Source organism: Chiloscyllium plagiosum, chromosome 10 (assembly GCF_004010195.1).
Source record: "Chiloscyllium plagiosum isolate BGI_BamShark_2017 chromosome 10, ASM401019v2, whole genome shotgun sequence".
NCBI lineage: Eukaryota > Metazoa > Chordata > Chondrichthyes > Orectolobiformes > Hemiscylliidae > Chiloscyllium > Chiloscyllium plagiosum.
The window spans coordinates 50,072,901-50,083,463 of record NC_057719.1 but is presented as its reverse complement, the minus strand read 5'-3'; the positions used below and the strand labels follow the sequence as shown (position 1 = coordinate 50,083,463).

General features: G+C 39.5%; 1 protein-coding gene across 1 annotated transcript in view; it reads left to right on the top strand.

Annotated features, from left to right (window-relative positions):
* The first annotated feature begins 6,494 nt into the window (after nt 1-6,494).
* The window catches only part of LOC122553636 (armadillo-like helical domain-containing protein 4), a 109,143-nt gene continuing 105,074 nt past the window's right edge, over nt 6,495-10,563 (top strand). The window contains exons 1-2 of the mRNA XM_043697748.1: nt 6,495-6,563; nt 6,914-6,994. The gene's annotated coding sequence lies outside the window, so the exon portion shown is untranslated. The remainder of the gene's footprint in view (nt 6,564-6,913; nt 6,995-10,563) is intronic.

Sequence of the window (10,563 nt, the reverse complement as noted above, 5' to 3'; positions counted from 1 at the left end):
ACTCTACTGTAGGAGCATTTTTCCCTGTAGGGAATGAAGACTCAGGTGGCAGGCGGGATCCAGGCAGGTGGAAGTTTAATCATGCAGAAACCAGTCAAAGCAGGGAGGCAGCCAAAGGATCTTTCCTGAATCTGGCCTCAATGTACAAATTCAATTATTTGTTTAATCTTTAGCTCAGATCAGAACAGGGATCATTGACACACTCTAACATGTACAGTAAAAAGTCATATTTTTATACATTTCTGTATTACAATAATTACATACAACATAACTGTAGTTCTTCCCTCCTAATCCACATACTCAATCTGGTAAAAAACCTATTTGACCAGCCACAGCTACCCATAACTTCATTGTATTTACCAGCCAATATAATCTCAAATTCTTGGGATTTTTCTGTGCAGCCTATTCAATCGTATTCCAAAGTAACTGGCTGTACTCCCTTACGTCTGTTTCAGGCTGGCTTATCTCTTAGAGACAGCTTGAATTCTATTATTCACTGTATTCTATTTAATTAACACTCTTATATTTCCCATTGTTCTAATTATATATGTAAAAATACACAAGACAGTTAATTGTAACTAATTGCTATAAGATTTATTATATTGATTTCTGTTCTGAAGTTAGGTTAGGTATAGCTTGTTCTACTCTTAGTGCTCTGTGATTAATGACTGTGAACAATTTTTTCTAGGGCTAATGAGGGTTCTTCCGAAAGCTAATTAACTTTCATACATAGGCATACACATGCATGTTCTGGTGGCTATTTAGGGAGTTTAGCATGCTACTTCTTGTACCTGATGTTTACTGCTTAGTGACATCATAATTCTTCCATAAGCGCGCTGAGGATATTTGCTTACTTATATTGTAGGCATGTTCTTATCATAACTGTCTAGGATGGTTGCTGTCAAGGCCTCCTTCACTGGCTTTGGAGTAGGTTTGTTCAAAGGTACCATTGTTTTCTTTACTTAAAGGCTGGTACAGGCTGTTAATCTTGTTCATCTCCTTTCAGCCATCTTGAGTTTTAATGTAATTCTGGGCTATCCTTTTTGTCAGCCATCTTGTTATAGGCAGGTATAGGTCACCCCTACAGGCACAAGCAATTTAAATGGCACAATCAAGTTTTATAACAAGAAACATTGATGGGAAAAAGAAATTCTTAGATTTGTAATTGTCTTCACCAACTTCCTTTATATTCTTCTTCCAGGTAATTTTTGCCTTGCATTACAAACGACTTTGGTAGTGGAGTTCAAACTCCCTTGAATATCTTTGACACACCCTTAAATGTCAGTAAAATATTGCAGTATGTTCTTGCCTCTATGTAATTCTCCTTGGTCTTCGATACCAAGGAAGTAACACGGGTTTGTCCTTATTTTAGATCTTAATTATCTTAATTGTCTAACAAGTAGAACAGTAGCAGACCAAACATTACTTATTTGCAATTTGAGATAGTTGAATTAGTTATTGAGTCATACAGTCATACAACATGGAAACAGACCCTTCAGTCCAGCCAACTTTCTAAACCCTTACTTAACAATGTATCCTTTCAGGATCAATTCGAGTTATTCATTCTGTCAAACAATACTTTAGCTCTATTGGTAGTACTTAATTGTTATGAATTAAATCACACTAATTTTGAAAAAAAAATGTAATAAAAAGGGTCTTTTGGGATTAGGGATGTGCCTCCTCCACTGCCAACTCCAAGCCATATGAAACCTGGGGAAAGAACACCTCAACTTCTGTCTACGGATCCTCCAACCACACAACATCAATGTTGATTTGACCAGTTTCCTCCCCCCAGTTCATTTCAGATCCAACCCTCTGACTGGGCACTGCCCTCTTGAACTGTCCCACCTGTCCGCTCCACCCTTCCCAACCTAAAGTATCATCATCATCCCCCACCTGCATCTACCTATCACCTTCCCAGCTATCTTTCCCCCCAGCCCTACTCCAACATTCCTATTTATCCCTCAGCCCCTTCCCCCCGACCCCAGATTCCTGATGAAGGGTTTATGCCCAAAACGTTGATTCTCCTGCTCCTGGGATGCTGTTTGACCTGCTGTGCTTTTCCAGCACCACACTTTAGATGTGTTTCCTCTCCAGTTCTGTGATGGCTGATGAGTCCAATGGGAAATCTGTAGATGCTGCCACATATTGGGCAAGTGATGCTTGAAGGTTGTTTAGATTAAACTGGATGTATAACATCCTAGAAATGTTTCTTGATGTGCTTGTGGCTTTCCAAATGAATCTTTTCCATTTTGGTTAGTTACACGCCAGGGTCAACAGGAATATTTGGTCTCTTCAAGGATGCTTTGATAATCTCCAAAGCATTTCCACTATCCTTCTGGGAGCAGCTTGCTGTGACTGTGCTCTGAGTAGCACTTTATTTGATAAATACATATGCATAATTCACCAGAATTTTACAATCAAATGAAGAGAGATCAAATGGCTTCCCTTTTACCCCAATCTTGGTTGACTAGCACAGGTTTCTTAAATATTCCAATTCAGAGAATGTTTAACTATTGATGCTTTGCGATCATAAAGGGGCAATCATACAGGTCTCCTTGTGATTTTAAAAAGAAAAGAGCTTAGTTTTAATTGTACTTAACTTGGTCTGAGTGAAGTAATAATAAAATTTCATCTTTCACAGAAAATGCTTGAAGTTCACACTAACTCAATAGATTACAGAGCAAGATTACAGATTAAAAGGTTAAAATAAGCACCTTGGAATCCAGGAAAATGAAAAGGGGTATACGACTCTTGAATGTTGGGGACCAGGATGGCTTCTGAGTGAACTTGGTAGTTCTGCTGCTTTCCAGCTAAAGATGTAGTCAGACTATTTTACTTTTTTCTGAAGATAGTAGCCATTGGGTTAAATCATATTTAAAATGCTGAGATTAATAGCACAAAAGATGTGAAGAGTATATATAACTGCACAATAAAAACATTATAGAAAAATGATCACTCATGCAAAAAAAAATCAGAAGCCTAAGTTAATTAGATTGCTTTCAGAAGAGAAGTTAAGAATGAAAACAGAAAATGTTGGCAGGGTACAGCATATGAGAAAAATAATTACAGCTTTTGGGCCCTTGAGAACTGTGTACTTTAATTTGGCATCAATGGGGATTGAATTGCTTATATTTTTAGTTGTCAAGGAAAACAATCAAAATAATTAAATTTAAAATAAAGTCACATTTTTGCTCACAAGGCTCAATGTTTGCAACTGGGTGAACAGTGCATTGACTTGTGACAAGCAGAGTAAATTCCTTATGTGTTGCTATTAGTCCAATTGACCACAGCAGAGCTACTTGGTATAAAAGTTACATCTAGGTGATTGGAAACTGGAGATGGCTAATAGGATTTTTGACTAGTATACAATAAGTGCAATAAGGACTCTCATTGCCATGTGATCTCAATACCCATATCTGTTTGATGCGTGGATGTGTTCCTGGATCCTTTGAGCATTGTTGTTACAATTATGAAAAGAAAAACACAGCATACAAGCACTTTTTGACTGTGCTTTCCTACCTTGGTTACTGCTTATTGGTTATTTGTTGAAAGTGCCATGAAATATCAGTGAAACCCCAACTTTAGCAATGTAGAAACACCGCAAACATCCTGTAAAGATTAGATTAGATTAGTTTAGATTAGATTATTTACAGTGTGGAAACAGGCCCTTCAGCCCAACAAGTCCACACCGACCCGCCGAAGCGCAACCCACCCAGACCCATTCCCCTACATTTACCCCTGCATCTAACACTACGGGCAATTTAGCATGGCCAATTCACCTGACCTGCACATTTTTTTTTGGACTGTGGGAGGAAACCGGAGTACCCGGAGGAAACCCACGCAGACACGGGGAGAATGTGCAAACGCCACACAGTCAGTCGCCTGAGGTGGGAATTGAACTCGCGTCTCTGGTGCTGTGAGGCAACAGTGCTAACCACTGTGCCACCGTGCCGCCCTTAAGTGTTGACTTGGTTAGGTTGAATGGAGTGATTGCTTGGAGTGAGTTCAAAATAAAATGTTTAAGCAATAATATGCAGCTCAAACAGGACACATCATGAAAAAGAGTAAACAAGATCCTACTTCATTCTGGATGGAGAGTAAGGATGAGTCTGACATATCTTATGTTATCTCCACAATCTCTCAGACATAGCAAATCCTGGGGCTAAGATATGCTTCATCAGATAACTTACTGTCAGAATTTAAAAATTTGGTGCAAGTGAACAACTGCAAAGTTCTTCAATAAACAGTGGTAAATAGTCAGTTAAGTGAATATACACAATGTACATTTGCCTGTAATATGTGTGTGGTGTTTTCTTATTAAATTTATGCATGTGGCTAAAATGTGGTTGTATAGCAACACTTGAAGCTAACTAGCAATGTGTACTCCATTGTATTTCAGTTTCTGTGAACTTTTAATAATGTAACTGTAAGTTCCATAAGCAATCTATTGCATCCTCTTGTTACTTTAGTGAAAGATTTTCCAAATAGTTACTTACATTTAAATAACCTTCACCATCCATGAGCTCTTGATTGTATGGACATACAAAAGGTCACCTGACTCTACTTTAAAATGATAAATTGTCCATTTTCTTAAAAGTAAAAATGTTCTCCTTTTAAAAGGTTGAATAAGTATTCATTTTCAGTTAGTTAAGGGTTAAAGAGGCAGAGCAGTCTCAGTTAGAAGTGTTTTACTAAAAGGGCATAACTGACGATCACAGATACTGAAACACGATAAGGAGCTGGGACAGCTGAACCAAACAGTTACCAAAGGTAAGGAAGGCCATGGGTAAAAACAAACAATGACGTCTCATTTAAATAAATTGTCATTGAATTTCCTGGTAGTTTGTCAACTTGGACAACATAATCTTCATATGGTCATGGCTGCATGATGTGAGCTGAGCAAGTGATAAAGAATAAAAATGGTGTAGCCTATTTTCCAAAGAAATGCTGTATGATGCTAACTTGAATCTGTACAACATCTTTAACAGTGTTAAAAACATGCCAAGGCATTTTACAGGTGTTATCAGATAATATATGATACAAGTTGTATAAAGAAGAGGTCATACAAGTGAACAGGTGCCTGATAAAATTGTAGGTTTGAAGGTACTTCTCAATGGAGAAGAGAGGATTAGCAAACTAGACAGGTTTAGGTTGGAAATTACAGTGCTTACAGGGGGTAAGCAGTTGGAGGGGTAAATTGGGGTGCAGGAGGGGTCAGAATTGGAGAAACACGTAGATCTTAGAAAAGTGTTGAGTTGGACGTTAGAGATGGGGAAGGGCAAGCAATGGAGGAACCTGAACACGAGGATCTGGAGTTTGGCGAGAGGTAAGAATACAATCAAACTATTTCAAAAAGCTAACTAAGGACTGCCTCCGCCATATGACATTTACCACTATTGGGAGGGGCCATTACACAATACTCATCTGCTTCCATTTGTGCTATGAATTACCTAGCTATTGACAAATATAATTCAGATAAAGAACTTTTAATTCTATATCTTTACCATTTCGTTTGACCAATTTACTAATGCGCTCTTTTCTCTTCAACCTCCCCTCAAGCATTTAGATTAAAAACCTTTTCTACAGTGTTAGACCATTCGCTAGTTGACTGATGGTCGTGCAGTTTTGGTGAATTCCACTCCGGAAACAGCTCCTTGTTTGCCCAGTACTGGTGCCAGTGCCCCATCAATTCTAACAGTTTTATCTCAAAGCAATCCTTAGTCCTCAATGCCGCCCCTCTGGTGTTTCGGCGGAAATCTGCACGCAAAAATTGGAGAATCTGTGAAATTATAAATGAGGATTGGGCTGTATTTTGTTTAAATGTTAAAATGATTGAGTGTTTTCGATATAAAGGATATTGTTATAATTTAGAGGGTTTTTTTTGAGGGAATAGTTATTTTGATTCGCTGGACTGGGTTGTGATCTTTGCTGAAGGTTGATTGTGTACACGAAGAGGCGAGGTTGGGGAAGCAGCTCTCTGCTCTGCCTCATGCTAATACTGGGATAAGGCGTGCACTGCTCCAGCCAAACGCGCGGCGCCCTGGAGCAAAGCCGAGCTGGTGACGAGAGACCAACACAACCAACGCAACGACGACGAAGCCAAAAAAAAAAATTCACGCCTCCGAAAGGATTTGCAACGAAATAAAGAAATGTAAGAGAAATCGGATGAATCCCTTTCAAAAACAGGTGAGTCGCCGCTTGTTTATTTAATCGCTGCACGTCTGCTTGGACCTTGCCACACTGCATGGGGGGAAATATTCCCGTTAGCTGCATAGGTTTGGTTGATGCTCTTCTAAGAGGAATAGAATAGAAAGGATGTAATCCGCGCTCGTATTGCTGACGGAGCTAAATTTGAGGTAATTTAATTTAAGGATGTTTAATTTAAGGATGCGAATATTTTTCTCTCTCTCTGTGACAGAATAGCTGCATGTTCTTAAATGCTAACGAATAAAGATTAACCACGACAGATTTCAGCTATTTGTGGGATGGTTTGAAAAATAGTTTCAAAATCTGCAAATACTGTCCAGATAAGGGATGCATCTGGGACCTGGCGTTTCGCTGTGAGCATTGTGTTCCATGTAATGTCTAGTATGCATGTATATTATGTGCACTGCATGTTGTGTGCCATGTTTACTGGGAACATTTTCCTGCCGGCTCTAACGCATGTCAAATGGAATTGAACTCCAAGACCATATAGCACAATGAAATGTCCTAATTCTGCTGCAGGCTGGACGAAATTTCTTCATCTTAGCCTTTGGCCCCCATCCGCTTCTCCATGAAATTTCTCGTGCCAAACGATTGAGTAATTGAATGTTAAAAATAGAAATTTCCTCATTCTAATTTGCACAGTCCAATCAAATAATAATCAGATGGTTTTTGTAGTTGACAGTATTTGGTTTTTATTTTCTAGACGAAGTTCCACAATTCACTCTGACATTTTGGAATGTTCATTCATTACAGTATTTTCAATTACATTATTCTCCCACAAGAGGTAAATACAATTTATTTCTATCATTTTATTCCTGAGATGGTTTAGACTCCATTACAAATTATTTTTGTAGTGCTGATTTTATCTCCCACTTGTAAATGGTGCAAGTGCTCTTGGCAGTTTTCCTAGAAGAGTTGACCCTCTGTCAAATTAGCCATTTTATATTTAAAGAGTAGTGAAGAGCTGATGGTACTTACAGTTCCTGCTGTATTTTATTTGAAAAAAAGTCTCTTAACAATCATGAATAACTTGTTTTTTTTTAAATGTCCAGGAATGTTAGTAAATTTTAAAAACAACCTTCATTTTCTGTTCCATTCACCCCCATTTCAATACTGGGAAATAATGGCTTATCTCACAAGTTATTCCTTGTAATGTGAGAAGTTGGTGGGGTAGATGTGGGAATGCACATAGTGGGTAATTTTTCGATAAGAACTAAAGCATTTGTTTGAAAGCTCAGCTACTACTGTGGAACACCATATAAATACAAATTAGCAATATTTACATATGCACGTTTCTAAGAGGGATTGCTGGATAATCATCAAAAGCCCTAGTTAAGTTTGTCCAAGCAAGGAGGCCGACTTTTTTTTGAAAGCTGCAAATTCTGTCCAGATCATGGGTACATCTGGGACCTGGTGTATTCTGCTTGTTCACTGTCTACTGTAACAAGATGCTTGGAGGGAAACGCCTAACTTATTGTCTGCATAACACACTGGAATGCGCCCAAACTCACTCCATAGTCAGGTGAGGAGTGAGTGTTGTAGGGAGGACAACTCAGGAAATCAGAACTCCACAGCCACATTTTCTGATATGTCTTTCACTTGAATTACATTCCATACCCAGAAGTGTTTATAGATTTTCTTGTTGAATTTAGATTTTTGCTCTATGAAGCTACAAATGTACACGCCAGTATGATGATTACCCCATCTTATTCACGTAGAATCCCATAACAATTCTATTAAGGCACAATTCTCCATCTTTGTGTCATCCCTGTTTATAATCTTTTTTTGCCCATTTCTATTATTCTTAAATATTGATGTTGGCAAGGCTGTTAGATAGATATGTGAAAAAAAGGAAACAGTTATGTGCAGATAGGGTTAGTTGAAACAGTATGGTAGGAATCTCATATGGAGCTTAAACACTGACGCAGGCCAGTTGATCTGGGTGGACTGTTACTGTGCTGTCAATTTAATGAAATTTTCTGCTCTTGCTGTTATAACTTTGCTGGAAGTACAGTGGTAATTATTTTCCTTACTTAATCTCGGCTGTACTTTCTGATGAAGCTGCAGTGGTGGAATGGGAGCAGCTCCAAATAAATTGCTGACTATGCTTTCTGCATCAGTTACTAACTGTAAGTGCATTTCACAGCCCACAACCCTCCATGTAAAAATGAAATTTCTCTTGGTCTCCGATCTATGTATCTCCAATTTGAATTTAACTCTGTCTCTTCATTTAAAACCCTCAGTGACTGGAGAAGACTGTTTCAAACAACTTCACCCTATCCTTTTATAAACTCTTTTCTAAGAGACCCTTTCAGAGGTCTTAATCCTTTGTTCTCATGAAGAGAGCTCTAATTTTTGTAGTCTGTATTCAGATTAGAATGTCCTTACCAGGCAGCATCTTCGTAAATCTGCACTGTCAACTGAACGTCCTAAAAAAAACATGCATTGCTCCATAAGTGGATTTATGATGGTTTGTTATCGGTTCACTATCACATCTCAGCTTTTTAAATCTATAACTCATCATAAGCTGCAGCATTCTATTACATTTTTATGGCTTTATTGATTCGAAGTGCTGTTTTATTGTATTCTGAACAAGCCAGCTTGCTTTGTTCATCCAATTTATAAAGTTTTCTTGATTCAAAGTAGAATTATTACTTTCTTTAAACAGCATGTCCTACATCAACTTACTGACATTGAAATCCATCTGCTATTTATTTTACTGATTTCACCATCTTATTACTATCCTTTATAGCTTCGTTTTGTGCCTCATATTTATTATGGCTCCTATTTTAGTAAATCTGCAACCCTGGATTTCCTTCAGCTGTGTATCTAATTCATTGATGTGTTGATGCAGTCATAAGACAGACCTCCATGGGCGAAACTATCCACTTCCAGTGACAGTGCGAAACTGTCTTTAACTCATCCTTGCTGGCCATATTCTTATTGAAGTTGCCACGCTTCCTGTAAATGACTTGGATGAGAGAATAGAGCTTTGTGTTTGCTGACAAGGCATTAAGCGTTGGTGGTCTCACCTGATGAACCACAAGCCAATCAGGCAGTGGGAAGATCACCACTGGGCCCTCCTGTTGAAGCAAGTCCTGTATACTCAGAGCTGCAGGGCTGGCAAGGACTGGCAGATTTTGCGGTCAGCATTTCTACAGAGGAGGCTGTGGCTGTTTTAGGCCACAGGTAAATCATGTTTGGGGAGGAGGGGTTGTGGTTTAATGGCAAGGGAGTCAACAGGGGTGCAGAAAAGTTATGAGCAAGGGCAAAAGCATGGCTCACAGCAGCCCCAGTCCGTCCCAATGTCCAGTTGCTTGATCATTCACAGAAAGCTCCCAGGAGCTGAAAAGCTGGGAACATAGTCTTACTTTTTGTTCCTTGTTTTTCAGAGGCTGGTATCGCATTATCAAGTAACCCTTTATTTACATGTACACCATACAGCAGCTGTGACCAGTCAGCTTGGAGTCAGTCCCTGTTGTGAGGAGATTCTGAATCCCCTGTTAATTTTAAAAAATTATTCTCCAGCACCCATGTCATATGTGTGTAGGTATAGGACACAGTGGAAAATACAAGTGCAGAAAGACTTTATTCGTATTCCACCACCAGGAAGAAGGGAACTATTCTTTATTTGCTGAGCATGCCTGAAGCTGGGTGAATACCAGCAGCAGTGGACTGAGACAGCTATGTGTTCATTCATTGGTCATTAAGGGACTGATCGACAGCAGCTGCTGGTTTGTGATGCAAAGTGATGCTAACAGCATGGGTTCTATTCTTGCACTGGCTGAGGTTGCCCACAAAGGACAACCTCTCCCCTCACCTGAAGCATGTTAGCCCTTAGGTTAAACCATCACCAGTCCTCCCTCTGATGAGACATGTCCCCTGGGACTATGGTGACATTACCTATTACCTTTCAAAGGACTCAATTAGTGAAAGATGGGAAGGTTGACTATTGGCCTTCCCCCCCCCAGAACTTAATTTGGCAGGGATGGGAAGATGGCCATGTTTAGGTATGAACTTTCCTGGGGCAGTGTTAATGTTCCTTCCCTGAATCAGGAGGTTCATATTCAAGTCCCACCAGCTCAGGAGGTTTGTAATAACATCTCTGTACAGGTTGATTTAGAAAATATGGATACCACCATAGCACTTAATTAAGTTTGTGGGCGGCACGGTGGCACAGTGGTTAGCACTGCTGCCTCATAGCGCAAGAGACCCGGGTTCAATTCCTGCCTCAGGAGACTGACTGTGTGGAGTTTGCACATTCTCCTCGTGTCTGCGTGGGTTTCCTCCGGGTGCTCCAGTTTCCTCCCACAGTCCAAAGATGTGCAGGTCTGGTGAATTGGCCATGCTAAA